The following is a 16,576-nucleotide window of genomic DNA, read 5'->3' on the forward strand; positions in this document are numbered from 1 at the left end:
TCCTATTTGGGATAAAAGTCAAATGGTCTAAGAATATTTTTGCTAACATCTTTTGTACAAGCAATGCAGTTCATTTTGTATGTGGTACTTAAAAGCCAGTAAATAGTACTGGTTTTTATTTGCAACAGCAGAATGCAGCAGTCAGGGCTCTTTGCCCTGAATTATAACAGAGACTGCAGGTCTTGATAAGAAAACACTGTGTGGGAGCAAGATAAAATTATAGCCTTGGAATTATACTAAAAATACATTTGTGAAAAGAGTGTTTTCATGGCACGGTTTGATTTAACCTGTCCTTAAAGACATCACACCTCTCTTTGCCTGGTACTGTTTTATCTTGCTTCACAGATGGCATATGGGGGAAATAAAAGACAGTGATAATGGTCAGTGTCTTGTATCTGAAGCTTTGCAAGCAGCAGTTGCACACTGTGTTTATAACCTCAGGCACTGCATGATTTTTATACTTATCCCTGCTTGTCAGACCAGGATTCCCACTGGGTATAAGGGCTTGTTTGGGCTTCTCTCTTGGGAGCAACAAAAGAAATTATGTCTGTTTTCCAGAGCACCTTACTGGAACATTGCCTCTATACGTGTATTCTAGAAATGACAGTTATCTCCAAGTTAAGATAATGTTATGAAAACAAATAGACTCCAAAATAAACATAGCACTTGTTTTGCTTAAAAAAAAAAAGTTAATTAGCATATTTACTGCATGGAACTTGATGTGTAAGAAATCAGTGTGAAGTAAGAAAGATCTGACTTTTCATCATAAATCAAGGTGCAAATTGTAATCACCATTATGCTCAGGCTGTGGAGGCCTGTGTATTTTAAGTCTTTCCTAGGGTCTTGGGGCATCTGTGAATTTGCTTATAAATGTTGAGCCATAACCTAGAATCCATCTAGTCTGTGAGAGGGAGGAAAAATCTGCACATCTCATTCTGGCTTTACATCTCTGGAGCATCTTGGATATTCAAATTACATTCTTTTTCTTGATTAGAAATGAATAATCTCATTTTTAAAAAAGCGCATGCCCAAATTCAGCTCAGTGCCTGGAACTGAGTTACTCTTAGAAAGGATTCAGTCCCCTAATGTGATTTGTGGTTGCAGTCAGAACCTGAACTACCTGAAAGCAAGAAAAAAAGCATTAAAAATTTATGTTACCAAGGGTGTTCTAGAGTGAGTTTATGGTAAAGATGCTGCTGCTTTTGTCTGTGCTGTTATTTCATCTTTATCTCTTCAGGACTTCATATAACAAAAACCATGAGCTGAAGAATTAGACACTTAATGTTTTACTGCAAAACTCTCTTTTCTTAGGATAAAATCAGGTAGACAGGGTTATGTGGTACTGCACAGACTTCAGGTGGTCATGTCAGATGGACCTTGTGCATCTTGACTGGTAACACTGAATGCATGATGGTCTGTGCTTGGATCATGTGATCTTCCAAATGGAGCTCATAAGTATTTTGTGGACAGCAAAACTATCTTAAGATCATTCAAAAAATTCTATTTCATGTCACAGACTAAATATGTGTTAATACTAAGCCACGACTTGTACTTAGACATCTGCAGTAGAAATGGACCTGGGATCTAGCAAGTGTTCAAAGGAGGTGCTGTATGGTGGTTGTGATAGCAACCAGCCAGTTTGACTTCAGAGAAATACTGCTGATGGTAAGACAGATTGACAAGGAGTCCTATGTATACATCGTACTTCTGTGGGGCTCCTCAGTCACCCACCCTGTGCATGATAAAGACTATGTCTAGCATTGAATGAGAATATAGTCTGAGTGTCTCCCAATCTGCAGGAAGGGTACAGTGTTTGGTCTGATCTGCATTCAAGGAAGGCTTGCCATGGCTTCATCTGGCCTTAGCTCAAAGGCTGGAGGAAGACACAACTGTTCCCTTCCTTAAAGGGTTTCTTAACAATCTTATTCTGTCACTTTATTTTCTTGTCAGCTAATAACATTGTTTGCCCTTTCTGAAGGGAAGCTCTGTTGCCGTTTAAATACTTCTGCAATACTAATAGGAAAGAGTCGGATTTGGTGGTGCATCCCTTTTCCAGTTTGATTTTGAGTTACTCCCTGTTCCTATTCATCCTCCTTCCACCTCCACCAGTCACCATGAAACAGTCTGCTATGAAACAAAAACTAAAGATTAGAGAGATTAGGAGGCAACAGTTATCCAAAGCCTTTCTATAAAATTGAAAGTCTTTTATGTAATGCTCTGCATCCACTGAAGTAATTCCTTTAAATAAGGAAATGAGTGATGACTGTCAGCATTTGTTGTTCATGGTGAGGTGCTGTGAATTTGGAAGAGTCTGAACGGGTCAATTTTGTGATGCAGTACTCTCAGTACTATACATCCTATATAATGCATGAAAAATACGTAGAACAGGCTTCTAAATGTTGTCCCAGAGTGAGTAGAGCACATACTCACTAGGTGGAGATGGAAACGGACCTTTCAAATGTCTCTCTCTGTCACTGAGCTGTGTTAGTTTATTTTGCCCTGAGTAATGGTTGTCTTGCCTGCTGTGACAAGAAGGGGTAGAGCAGGGCCTGATGGAAGTCAGGAATGAATGGCCTGAAACTGCTGTGGGGAGTGGGTGCTTGTAAGATTTGACTGTTTAAAAACATTGTGAATGTATTTCAGTAAAGCAGCAGTCCAAGCAGTGTCCATTTAGGATAAACTGTTTCAGAAGCAAGTCTTTCTGGCTTCACCACATCCAGAGTAACCTGGCCTGCAAGTTGTAATGGCAGTAGCCCTGTGGGATGAAGAGGGCTGAGGGGCTGGCAGTGATCAGAGCTGAGCAGGGCAGGGAGTTGGAGAGAGAGTGGCAGGCCAAGAGCTACCTCCAGCTTTCCCAGAAGCACAGAACAAATATGGGGTGAGGGATGGATCACCTTCTTGTTGCCTCCTCCTTCTCTCTGCTTTTTCTTTTTGCTGCTCTAGGTGAATGAGTTGCTTAGACCAAAGACCCAAAGGCCAAGGTAGCATGTGGACCACAAACACGCAGTCCATGGGCTACTTCTGAGGGATCTGTTGAAAGGAAAAGCAAGTTTCCTAGTCAGACAAGTGTCTGAGCACTTCATACTGCCACTAGAAAAAGTATAGGAGTCTAGATGTTGAAAAAAGTTTGAAAACAACTGTTTATACACAGCTGCTTCATTTGGTGCTTTCCTCTCAACATCCAAAAAGTTTCCTTTTCCACTTCAATGAGACAGGCATCTGTGGATATGCCATTTCTGTGTGCTCCCTGCTGCTTGTCATCTGAATAAATCTGTTCCTCTTGCCGAGGGGCTGAGTGGGGCACATGCCAAGATGCAATCAGGTTTTGCTTCATGGGAATAAAAGATTAATCTGACTCAGCATTTTTATTTCTAATTATGTGCTTGCTCTCTCCACCCCCCCCCACCACCACCCCCCCCCCCCCCCCCGGCATCTGGTTCATGCTCTAAGCAATGTGATAGCTCATATTTAGACTTGATTTCTGTGCTGCTTAATTTAACATTTAAGATACTTTTGAACACCTATGTCAAACACTAACTTGTTCCACAGGCTAAGAATGACTGGATTGTAGATATGGTGGCTGCTGGCACTTCCATTGCTTCCCTGCAGAACACAGAATCACAGCATCTAGGTTGGAAAGGACCTTGAAGATCATCCAGTCCAACCATTAACCTAACACTGACAGTTCCCAACTACACCACATCCCTCAGCGCTATGTTGATCCTACTCTTAAACACCTCCAGGGATGGGGACTCCACCACTGCCCTGGGCAGCCCATTCCAACACCCAGCAACCCGTTCTAGAAATAAATGATTCCTCATATCCAGTCTAAACCTTCCCTGGCGCAATCTGAGGCCATTCCCTCTTGTCCTATTGCTTGTTACTTCGTTAAAGAGACTCATGCCCAGCTCTCTGCACCCTCCTTTCAGGAGCTGTAGAGGGCGATGAGGTCTCCCCTCAGCCTCCTCTTCTCCAGACTAAACCCCCCCAGTTCCCTCAGCTGAGAGGGCATTCAAATGCTAAAGCAAATATTGAGAAGAGGCCTGAACTTTGATTCCGGATAGATTTCCCCCTGCCACATTCTGTGCCTTTTGAGATTCCAGTTTTGCTAGAATTCATAATTATTTACAAACTACCTTTATTCAGACCAGGAAGAAGCAGGTGAACTGAAGTCAGAATGTGGCAGCACTCAGGGCTCTGCCCTGATCCTCCTGAGACATATCCTGGCACAGCTCCTCCCATCAGAGGTGGTGCCTGGATCCTCACACTGGCAGGCAGAAATCACCCTGGAGCTCTTGAGTGTGCAGTGTTCCTGCAAAACAGGTTGTTTGTCTGGGATCCTACCTTAAGTTTTTGAAATAGCCTCTCTTCATCCTAAATAATCTTATTGAATCATGGGGTGAAGTTGAATTTCCTCCAGTACGTTCTCTGTGCTGTAACAGAAGAGCCAAAGGCATCCGTAGATGACCAGCAGTTTTGTCTTTTGTTTGTTGGGGTTTGGGGTTTTTTGGGAGGTGGAGAAGCAAAGCCTTTTCGGAGAAGGATCAAAATTAATTTAAGTATTTAGTTTATAGTACAACTTCCAGCTTTTACTTTCTACTTATTTGTCTGAATTCCTAATTGTCTTGCCGGTTTTGTTTTGATTTTCCAGTTTGAAAATACAGTAAACTAGAATGATCCCATTCAGTGTTTACTTGGTTATAAAAACAGTTTGTCTTTCATTCTAAAATCCCCGTTGTACCATAATATGCAACAGAGTGTCTGCAGAAGAATTAATCATGACAAAAAGAAGGCAGAAACAAAAGCCCTGGAGTACACAATAGGCCTCATCAATTCATGGTATGGTTTCTCTTTACTAATTTTTTCTAGGTTTATTTCCTCTTTATTATTTTCTCCTTGTGGTCTGACGGAAGATGCTAGGATGGGAAGGATCCAATTTTGACAGAGGTCTATTTAATAGCCTCTTCCGAGTTGTTGCCAAGGCAGTTGTAAATACAGTGTGGCCGGCACTTGTGGTATACTTCACACAAACTCAGTAACAAACAGCTCTGTGTTAGTATAATAGCCCTTGGCTTTTGGAGGTCTGTGTCCTTTCCTGGCACTGCTGATTTCATTTCACATGCTGTATTAAAACTCCTTTTTGTTTAGAAATACCTTAAGGCCTTAAAATATTCCTGTATTATTATTATGCTATGCATCTTCTGAATAATGCATCTCTGACACAGGTTTGTCCAGATTTGTCTATGGAAGCAATCAGAAAACCACATTTCTTCTTAAGAGCTGTTCTAGTCTAGTTTAAACACAGCACATAGCAATTGGGCATTTCACTGAATGATATGCAATCATGTAGGTGAAGCTGTTTCTCTTGTGTGTATTTTTCACAGGCCTCTGGATTTTTTTTTCTTAGAAAATCTGCTTCATTGTTCATTTGCAATTGCAAATAGCTCCACTGCAATAGCACCCAGAGGTGCTTTAATAAAACCAATAGGAAGTTATTAAAAGATGACCATAAATCAGTAGGTCTCCAGAGTAGATTTAGTGGTTTGGATATATTCCAGCTGAAATTAAAATCACAATATTGCCATTAAGTTTATTAAGAAAGTATGTTGTGGAGATTAGAAGCAAAAAAATGAATACATATAATGTAGCCAAGATATGAGAAACTGCTGTTATTAAAACATAAATGCTTTGTATCCTACATTGGTAAGTAATTATTCTCAAAAAAAAAAAAAAAAAAAAAAGGCACTAGAGGCTTCCACAAATGCATCAGGGACTTTCCTAGCATTGATTTTTTACAAGAAGATACTCAGCTACTGCAGTAAGGAGTGACTGTAGAAAAGGTAATGCAGGTTGTATTGTGTGACACATGGATTGCTAAGCATTTCTGGATATAATGCAAGAGGCATGGCTCAGGTGCATATGCAGCTGGGCTGGACTAATCAATTGCTTTACCAAACTATTACCATTTTGAGGGGCAGATCCTCAGCTGCTCCATTCACTGGAGTTCTAATTGTTTAGAACATACAAGAGTCTGGTTGGGAGCAGCAATGAAACCCAGGCATCCGATTTTCCCTGGTGCTCACCTGCACTGGAAGAGCTACACAGAGTGATGGGTGCTGCTAATGTGGGCTGAGACTCACAATATTGGTAAATGAGGAAGTCTGGGAAAACACAGCAAAATGACTGTGGAGAATTTAATGTTTTCTGGGTAATAGTGTTGTGAAGAATTCCTTTGCTTGCACTTGGGCGAAGCTCACTGTAGTAATACAAGTGCTTTATGGGGAGGGCAGGGGAATTCAGAATGTTGGAATACTACTGTCACTTGGGTTATATGATACAGACATCATTGAGGAGGTGTTCTCACTGTACAGGGCTTCTGTTAAATCAGTCAGTCTGGAGCAGAGGTGACCTGCTGGTGGGGACAGCAAGAGAAGTGTTTTAAATTGAGAATGACTGCCAGTCTCCACATGTGATTCTTGATCTGTGTTGGAGGGTGTTTTGCCAATTACTAGGCCTAGCATAAAGGACACAGCCAGCATAAAGATGAACCAATAACCAAACTGTATTTGATACAAAAGGTCAGTACATGGGTGAGCGCTGGGGGTACAAACAAGTCAATCAGATTATACATAATTGACATCAATCCCACTGACCCCAACAACGACACCACATGACCAACAATGGGTGGAATAAATGGTGACATGGAGTCTAGTCTCCCGTAGAAGGGATGGGAGACAACCGAGTCAACAAGCCAAATAGATAAGACCAAGGAAGCCACACACTGAATCTCTACACAGCCCACATTTACAACAGCCAGACCTGACTGGAGCCCAGTCCCAGGGAGGCAGGAGATCCTTCCCCAACAGGGAACTCTGCACAGGGCATCCACCTCACACACAGACACTGCCCCTCCTGCAAGGGGTCCCAGCTTTTATCCCTCAGTGGGACACCTGATCTTTGCTTACTCCCTGCCAGGCCGCCGCACCCTGGAGGGAAGCCTAAAGGCAAACTCACCCACTCTTTGTGAAGGGCTGTGGGAATCACCCACATGTCAACCTTAATTTGGGGCTTGGGGTTGAAACCCCAGCATTTCAGGGGGAAATTCAGACATTCAAGTGGGAGGAAGCTGTTGTGTACCATCTTCAGGTCCTCAGTCTGGAGGTTTCCCCATAAAGTCTCAAGCAAGCACAGAGACCTGTCTTCCAGGCTGGTGCATCAGAAACAAGATGACTTGCAGACTGTAGCATACTGACTGGAATTGCAAATGCCTTTAAAGATGGGGTAAACAGCAAAATATGGCAGCTCTAGACATGAGGAATGTGAATAAGAAACAATGAAATTCAGCCTTGTATGTAAGCAAGTGTATTCAGAATAAGTAAACCAAAGCAGACATTTAATTGGGGCAATACACTTGGCAAGCAATAATGGCAAAGGAGTCTTAGGTGAAAATTAAACGAGAGTCTGCCTGTAGGTTGAAGACCTACTTTGTAAAGCTGCAGTGCCTGCGTTTAAAATGCCATTTTATTTCTGTGACTTTTTAGTGTCAGAATGACATAGACTAACTGGAAGGAGTCTATGAGAGCGATAAATATTTAAAATGCTGGAGGGGAGTCTGAAGAAAGAAGCGAGTACAGATTGTTTGGCAAAGTGTAGACTACGGAAAGCTATAAATCTATACCCCTTTGAGAGTAAGAGCAAGGAAGGAAATACAGCACTGCGGTTGAGTACATGTGAGCAGATTCTTCTGGTTATTGGGTATGATGAAACTGTAGGCCTGGGTCTGCAGGGGTCTACATGGCTCTGCCTAGAAGGGTGAGACTGCAGGAGCAGGGCCTATGTGAAGCAAGAGCATGGACAATCATAAAATCTAACAAGATGCAAAGCTCAGGGGATGCCAGCTGCTAGAGAGTGAAATGAGAGTAATTCCACTGTTTAGAAATGGTTTAGCTTAGAATTAGGCTAGAGGAAGCATGATAACATACCAAATATTGAGAAGAATCATGTGGAGGGGATAAGGATTAAAAAAAAAAAAAGTAGTAGAAGCTAGGAAATGCAGATGGACTGTAGCCTTTCTTTTTGCTCTTCTGCATGGAGGCCTTTTCAGATATGCCCATGGCACTATAGGAACTGTTACTTGAGGGTGTTTTCATTTTTTGGAGGGTTTTTTACTTTATTTTTTGTTTGTTTCTTTTGTTTTTGTTTGTTTACAAGCTGGAAAGTGGACAGAGCTAGATTGAATGTACAGAGCTGCAATTTCATTACTGAAATGAGATGTGCTCCCACAGATTAAATGGGCTTTTCCTTAGGAAAGTAATTAAGGAAAGAAGCCGACTTGATAAAATAGCACAGTGATTTAAATCTGCTTTTTAAAACTATTATATTATAGTAAATCTTGACTGAAATTAGCAATGTAAGTAATCTTGATGTTAAAACTCTGCTGTGGAGACTGTGAGCCTTGAGGCAGTCCAAGAGGTTTTCTCTGTTTTGCATAATGTTTGCCACTAGTAAGGTTTTTACTTGTTTCCTAACAAAACAAAGAAATTAAAAATCCAACTCCAGAGAAAACAAGTTTTTCTGCCAGCTCAAAAGACGTGTGTTGGCTGCACTGATGCCTATCTAGGGTAGAGCCAAGGGCTCCCTGTGCTGCGCCTGGGGAATCCTACGGCATCCTGCCTTGCGCCTACCCAGCCAACAGCCAGCTGTCTCCAGAGCCTGCCTGCAGACGCCTGCCTTTCATCGCGCTGTGGGTTGCGGTCACATCATACCTCCGTCCTGCAAGGCACGGGGCTGGCACAGTCCATAACATTATACCCACATGGCAAGGCACCCACAGCTTCAGTAGGAGAAAGAGGAAGCAAGATCTCCTCCCTGATCTTCAGATAACCTGTGGTGTTTTATCATATGCACGGTTGGTGCCACCCTGCTCTTACGTATTATTTGATTTTGAAGAGAAACGAAACCAGTGCAATAATCTTTGGTCTGGTGATACTCTACAGGGCTTGAGTAACGCTGCCTCACCTGTAGGCTCCTGTGATCCCAGCTCTGCTCCCCGGAAGGATATGCAAACCTCAGAGAAACTCGCCTCTTGCCTGTGGTTGAAGTCAAGACAATAGGCTGCTTGTGTGATTGAAAAACATCTTTTAGGACAGCTGTGGTCCTAGGCTGGAATGGAGCTGCTGAAAGCAGGGCTTGAAGTGTGATTTCCTACCAAAGGCACTGGACTGAGCTACCATAAAAGGTAAGATTGAGTCAAAGCCTGTCCATTTTTGGAGCAAACTGGCACATCTGTCTGTCTGTCTGCCACAGCCCCTGCACCGTTGGCATCAATAAAGAATAAAGGGAAACAGAATAAAGACAAGCACTTTGGAAAACCAGAGAGAAACACTGCATGAATCTGAACACCCACATTGAGTATGACCCATGTCTCAGCTGGACAGCCTGAGATTCTGTACGTACCTGCTGTCAGATACGTAGAAATGAGACTTAATACTGTATGTTTACCAGTTCAACTAAAAGTAATGCAATCCACCACTACCTGACCTTCCCTGGGTACTTGATTGGGTGGAATAAAGGTCAGAGTTAGTGACTTCGATCAATCATGTGTCCCTTTGCTGAGGCTGTAAAGGAGATGCTGGTTATTCTGGTCTTGTGGGAACCTGACCTACACAAACTGAAGTAGTAGTGGTACCACTGAAAATATGTCTTAGGGTTAACAGTGTTTTGGGGATTAATCTGAGGACAGCATTAATGGGATCTTTAAAACTGATGGTGCCTCAACATCCACCCTCCTGGGAAGGCTTCACAGTGAATGTCACAACCTAATGCTCCCCCTTCAGATGATAAAAATGGGTCTGCCCTGAGAAAGCTGCATTGTTTTAAATGCTGTTAACCACTGGGGACAGTTGTGTGTGTGTTTTGGATCTGGAGGTTGTTTGGTAGGAAACCACCTCTAGATAACCCGTGGATGTCTTCTGTGTCTGTGATGAGTACAGTGAGTGACAGGGTAAGAGTGAGGGGAAGGACACCTTGAGGACATAGGGACACAGCTGCTGTAAATTTCAAGCACCTCAATGTACTTGTAGAAGGATTGACAAAATCTTAAGAATGTGGTATTTGCTGCCACTATCTAGTGATTCACAAGAAAGCCAGCAGTTCTGAGTTAGGTTGAATCAGGTCCTTATGGCTTATAAACGAGCATGACTCTTGATTGTAACACAACATGTGGATCCACTAGTTCACTGAAGTATTTGTGCGTACAGCAGGATGCATTTGGACTTTTCCTGTTTTTCTGACCTCCAGAACTAACACTTCAGGTTTCTTTGCTGTAATGATTATGTACATAGAGGTTCAACAAGGGGGAGCTTGCAGAACTTTGTATCATTTATGCTGATAAATGATGCATCATTAATGACTTGGGCTTAAAAGAGTTTATGTTGCTAGTTACCATTCTTTTGGGTTAGTTTTTTTTCCCCTCCACTTTTTTATTTTTAAGACAAGTAGCATATGTGTGCTATACAGGAGGTACTCCTGCTGTTTGTTCATACATTTTCTTCACATTCCTCAAAAATGGAGCAGTTACATGACCTCAGGATGTTGTTTCACCCTGAAAGACTCTGCTGAGACTTCCAAATGTGTGTTGCTATTTGGCAAGCTCTAACTTGTTTAGTGGGTGTAAAAAGTTCAAACTGATGAAACTGCCAAGAATAAACTCAAGATCTTGAACATTTTTGTTTACTGTAACTTCCCATGTTAGGATCAGCTTTGTTCAATTTGCTTTGCTGCGTATTGCCAAGGAGAAATCTAGGGATGTTGGAGTCTGTGAAATGTGTATTTGGAGGGTGTGTGTTCCAGAAAGGTTAGGTATTTATAACAGATGTGTGTATTTCAGAGCATAAAAAGATAAGTGTGCTTTTCATTTAAATACTTTCTTCAGTGGAAGCAAAATAGCAAAGGAGGATAATGTTGGCAGAGACCAGACGTGAGCAGGGTTGTATCACATCAAAATTATATCAAATCTGGATTGGCTGCCTAAACAAATATTTGCAGTGGAAAAAAAACTTGTGCCTGTTGGAACAGACTGCATTCAGGCCTTTTTTGGATTTGCAAGGTGATTGAGGGGAAGGAGGAAGACATAGTTTATGTACTCTATTTTACAGTCACTTTTACTGTTACTGGACAGCGCAAGAAAAAACCTCAATGCAAAAGCTTAGGAAATTTGCCCAAAGCAAGTCCCACAGAAAATATTCCATCTGCGTTGAGGCACAGGCATAGATACTCATCCCTTGATCCAATAAACTAAGCATATGCATAGTTTAAAAACTGTTGTAGAGTGTTTTAAAATTATGTGTATACTGAAGGAATCTGCTGGACTGGAGATTTCTGCAAACACAGAGTATTGAAGGAGGCCACATGGAGTGCAGCCCACCCACTGCTCTTCATCTGTCTAGGGGGACCCACAATGCAAATCCTTTCATATGAGGGCACAGACCCCCCAAAAGTCTGAAGACTCTCTAATAAGAACAAGTTTGCTGAGGCATTTGCAGGGTCCAAGTACATGCACACTCTCAGGGTTGTTCACTGTGACTAAATGCTCCGGGGCTGTTGGAGGCAGCCAGAACAACTCTAAAGCTTGCTCAAGGATTAGCCCTTCCCATCCTTCAGCTAAGGCTGTTACCATTAAAAATCACAGCAAATCTCTTGCTTGAAGTGTCAGGTTGGAAAGGATAATTTATTAGCACTTATTGCTATTCTTTAATAAAGGGAATTTATTAGTTCACATTTTGAATTTGAATAATTCAAATTATGTTTGTTGCTGAGATGTTTCTTATGATGTAGGTTTGTTTTAATTAGTGGTATCAAGTCAGAGCTCAGTGGCCTGAAGGCAGGAGCAGTTACCTTGTTTATTTGTTGCTTTGAAAATGTCAAGCAGAAATGGTGGCTGTTTAACTTCATGAGTGATGTTTTTTTTCCTCTTCCTGAAGCAATAAAATTTTCTAGTTGTAGGAATTCATAGGGGTGCATAGGATTTCCCTTGAGTCCTTTTAAAAGAGGGAAGTCACCAGAACCTTTAAACAGGCAGTTCTTCCCTTACAATCTATATTACCTTTTTTTTTTGTTTGTTTGTTTAAAGTGTAATATTAAAGTTATCACTATCAGGCTACTGATAACTTAAATGTTACTTTATAGGTGAGCATATAATTAGTTAACTGCAAGCCATTGCTTCAGTTACTGCTGGAAAATGTAATAATGAGGTGCTCATTACCACTGATGAGCCTTTAAAAAGATTTGAGTGACTGAAATGTATGTCTCTGGGATAGTTTAGAGATGCTCTTCTTTGGTTGAACCTTGAGAAGGCTAGGCAGGGGATAGTAAAGCAGTTCCAAGCATTAGAGCTTAAAACTTGGTCAGATAGCAGATTCCACAAGACTGCTAATACAAAATTATTGTTTCAAAAGGAAACCTGAGTGACTTCAATCACATAAAGGATTGGTGCTAAGTAAATAGTTACTCTGGTTGAAAACTGCACAGAAGTCTTTACTCCCTCAGCTTCCTCCCTCATAACTTGGTGAACAAAAGTCCCTTTTTGTCCAAGGCAATGCTATGGGAAGATGTTACTTTGTTAATGCCCTCATTAAAATTAAATCCTCCGTCTTGGAGAAATTTCAGCCTTGTAGGAAAAGGTTTAATAATTTTTCTAGCCTGGCTTGCAACTCCAAGCCAGGCCATGGCTATCATATGGTGATGGAGTAGACGCTCCAAAGTGGGAAATGATGCAGCTGAACCCATGTGGGAGCTGCAGTTTTGTTGCTGAAGTTGTGCAGGGGAGCTGCAGTGCTGCACCCTGGGAGTGCTGGGTGGCTGCAACTGCTGCTTGGCCTCTGGGTGTTCCCTGCTCTCTTAGGTAGAGAAAATCCAGTTGAGGCAAAGCTGACAGAGGGTCTGAATTGGTTTCAGCCTAGAAGATGATGTGTTAGCCAGTTTTTCACCCCCAAAATTAGCATGAAAGAGAGTAATTTTTCCTAGCTGCATAGGTTTGAGAAAGCATTTGACAGTTTCTATTGCAATTTGCTCTGGCACATTTCAAAGTGTTAGGGTATGCCAATAAAAAAATAATTAACAACACTGAGGCTTTAAATCAGGTTGCAACTTCCACATTTAAATAAGTCACTCAAATCTGTGTTTACTTTAACATAAACACTGGTGATGAAAAAAAAAAGAAGCATCCTTTCACCCTTCTATTTAATACTGCTTTTGACTCTATCATAGAAAACCCTAGACAGACACAGCACATTTGTCACATAGCTTAAAAATGGTACTAGAAGATTTCTGTTTTGCTGATGGCACAACCCTCTTATGTGGCAACTCAACCAGGGTGAAAACAATGACGCACATTACCCAGAAGATACTGGGTATGAGGAATAGCAGCAACTCTTATAGGTTAAAAAAAGTATAAGATAGTACATGTTTCTGTCTTCTTGCAGCACTGTGATTCTAAGCTAAATGCTGTGTCTTCCCCATCATGTTTGATATTTTTTGACAGACATTTCTTCCATGATCTTGACTGATCGCTTGTGAACCCTTTTATGTTTAGGGATCTAAAGCATCAGGCAGTATTACTGAAGAGCAGTGAGAGAGAGGAGCTGACTCTTGCTTTTCAAGTGACTTGTGAACAAGAGGAGGTAGTCATAAGAAACAATGCCACTGACTGGCAACAATCAATCTGTGAGGATGTTTTCGTTCTGTGATATGAATGAGTGAAAAATGGAAGTCTACCAAAGGGAAGGAGGTAATGCTTAAACCCATCAGAGATGAGACCTCAGAAATACAGGGTATTAGGTGAATTTGCTTATGTTTTTCTTTTGGAAAAGAGAAAGTTTCTAGGATGCTCGGGCAAAAGGTAGAATGTTACCTTATTAATAATAATCCTTCACATTTCCAAGGTTATGTCTACTCTTTCAAGGGTACTGGATCAGATTTTAGGAAAAATACTTTATTTTTTCTTTCTTCCCCCACCCCCCAAACAGGGCAGCACAGCACAGGTACACAAAGGTATCTGCTAGAAAAAGTGACGGTGCTTACTTTTAGGCTTCTTGAACTTCTTTTAAAAAGACATAAGTTTAAAATGTGGTTTTCAGAAAGTTAAAGAATATTTAAAATCAATGTAAACTGAATTTCATACTGAAGCACAAAGGTACTGTGATGCTGCCTGTAGTTCAAACAGCTTATTCAGTTTAAGAAGCTTTACATATGTTTACAACTGTCTTGTTCATAGGATTTTCCCTATAAACTCCCAGCTCTGCAGACCTGATTATTGAAAAGTCTTTTTCTGCACGTTTTTAGATAATTTTAAACAGCTAAGCAGCTATGTCCAGGTAGTTCTGTTTGAGGAAGTTCATATGAGCTAAGCTGAAACTGTTGTTACTATATCATGAATCCTGAACAGGTCTTAAATTAGAACTGGGTTCAAGTCGTCCTGTGGTCACTGTCCCTGCAGCCCCCAGGATTGCCTCACGGTGACTGCAGAGGAGTTGCAGAGTGTCGAGTGGAGGCGTCTCCTCTTCACTGTGCCAGGCCCGGGATGTACACGTGTGCTGAAAACCCGATCACGCTGCTACCCTGGCCCAGAGATCAGTCCCAGGTCTCGTGCAGCACCATGTGTCCCACGGGTTGGGCTGTGTTCACTGGATTTGGTAGGGTTAGCGAGGCTTCCTCTCTCTAATGCCCCATTCTTTTCAGTAGGCCCTCTGGGGGGATGAGGAGTGAAAAGAAAAATTAGACTTCATTAATGACTGAGAGACCTGCTGTCAGTGCTATTGCTTGCTGGATTAAAAATCAAATTAATAAATACAATAGGAAGGCTGATGTGATCACTGGATGTATTCTATCCAGTTTATCTGACAAATACAGTTTGAAGTGTTTGTCTAGTTATTCTTCCTAAGCAGTTATTTATGGCATACCACATAGTGTCATAATAAAGGCAAGCTCACTCTTTGTTTCTCTGCTTTATTGAAGCTACCAGACTGTGAGAGCTTATCAAAGCTGTGGGTGCAAAGAAGTGTCTGCTGGCTCCATTTAGATGAATCCTAGAACAGAAACCTCTGAGGAACAAGGTCTCTGAGAAGTGCTTTGGGGTTGTCATCTTCCCCTATTTCTGCCTTACCCCGTATCATCCTGTTGCTCCCATTTCTGATGGTTGCCTCCCCTTCCTGCAAGGAGAGGGCTCTGCCAGCATGCCAGCTGGCTGTGGCATTTCTGGGAGGCCCATCACAGAGCCCCAGATACCATGATGACCAGCTCAGAGTGGTATCATGAATTTAGCACTGCACCATGTGGACTATCTGGCTTGAGTCTCTGATCATCCCCTGTAGGCTTACTCTGTGAGTGCGTCTAAACTAGGAAAGCATGGGTTAATGCAATAGCGATCACTGAAATTCTTCCTGTCAGCACAAAGTCATGGTTCTTTGCTGAGGTTCTCTAAGCACGTAAAAGTACTTGGCTATTCCTGCTCGAGCTTACTTTGCTCTCCTTTATTACATGAAACACAAGGAAAACACAAGGAAAACACATAAAACACAAGGAAAGATGTTTACCTGAGTAGTGGTTTTCTGAACAGTGTTTGAATTGAAATGCCCTGAAAGCAAAATGATAAAGTTTGAAGAAGAAAATCCAGGTCAGCATATGTGTGGTGAATGCATCACTACAGCAGATTTGGTGGTGACTTCTATGGTACAATAGACACTGTAAGCATAGACTATTCATCTAGTGCTGTTTCTGTATTTAAAAAAGGATAAAAGAATGCTGTTGCAGTGCCATAAATAACTTCTAAATCTTCTCTTGGCTTTTCATACAGTCTGCTTTTTGTAAAATTTTGAATTCATATTGGCAGTATTTAAAGGTGCATTTGAAACTAAGCCTATTTACATTTTTGTTACTTTCTGATTTGTGGTCCTTGCAGATACTTGTTGAGTTCTTCTCTGCGCTCCCAGTGATTTTGATTTATGCATGAAACTGCAATTAAATACTTATGCTAGTGCTGGCAGAGCTTGGCTTAGATGAAAAGTACAAATATTAGCTCAGTTATATTTTTAAAGGCTTTCAGGATCATTTTTTGTTTAAGTCTACCATGTGTTAAAAATGGAATGCAGCCATTGAAAAAACAACAATAGTTTCTTCTGGCTACAAAAATGAGGCATTGATTTTGGTTGCTTTGACTTCACCCTACAAATTTTACTTGTGAGACTCCCTGAATAATTATTTATCCACTTGATGTATGGTATTTCATTTCAGTGACATTGTTTAAAAATGTGACTTCTTGTTTATGGCATATTTCATTCTGACAGGAGTTTACAGAAACTTCTGTGGATATTTGTCAGAAAATATTGACGTATATAGGTGAAATAGCTTTTGTCAGCACTTCTTTGCTCCACTGGCTATTACGCATTGTTCTAATTACTTCTTGCCTATAAAATTGCATGCTCTGCTCTATCAGAAGGCGTGATGCATTTCTGGGGTCTGCCAATTTGTGGCTGTTCCCCTGACAATAGGATTTTTCCTCATCCTCTCTTTGCCACATTCT

General features: G+C 41.4%; 1 protein-coding gene across 2 annotated transcripts in view; it reads left to right on the forward strand.

Annotated features, from left to right (window-relative positions):
- Positions 1-16,576, forward strand: part of PLCL1 (phospholipase C like 1 (inactive)) — a 210,170-nt gene that overhangs the window by 53,040 nt on the left and 140,554 nt on the right. Inside the window, exon 1 of one of the 2 annotated variants that reach the window (XM_074910801.1) lies at positions 9,078-9,238. The exons of the other annotated variant lie outside the window; for it this stretch is intronic. The gene's annotated coding sequence lies outside the window, so the exon portion shown is untranslated. Of the gene's footprint in view, positions 1-9,077; positions 9,239-16,576 lie in introns of those variants that run through there. 2 annotated transcript variants of the gene reach the window in all.

The sequence above is a fragment of the Athene noctua genome, chromosome 7 (genome assembly GCF_965140245.1).
Source record: "Athene noctua chromosome 7, bAthNoc1.hap1.1, whole genome shotgun sequence".
NCBI classification, from domain to species: domain Eukaryota; kingdom Metazoa; phylum Chordata; class Aves; order Strigiformes; family Strigidae; genus Athene; species Athene noctua.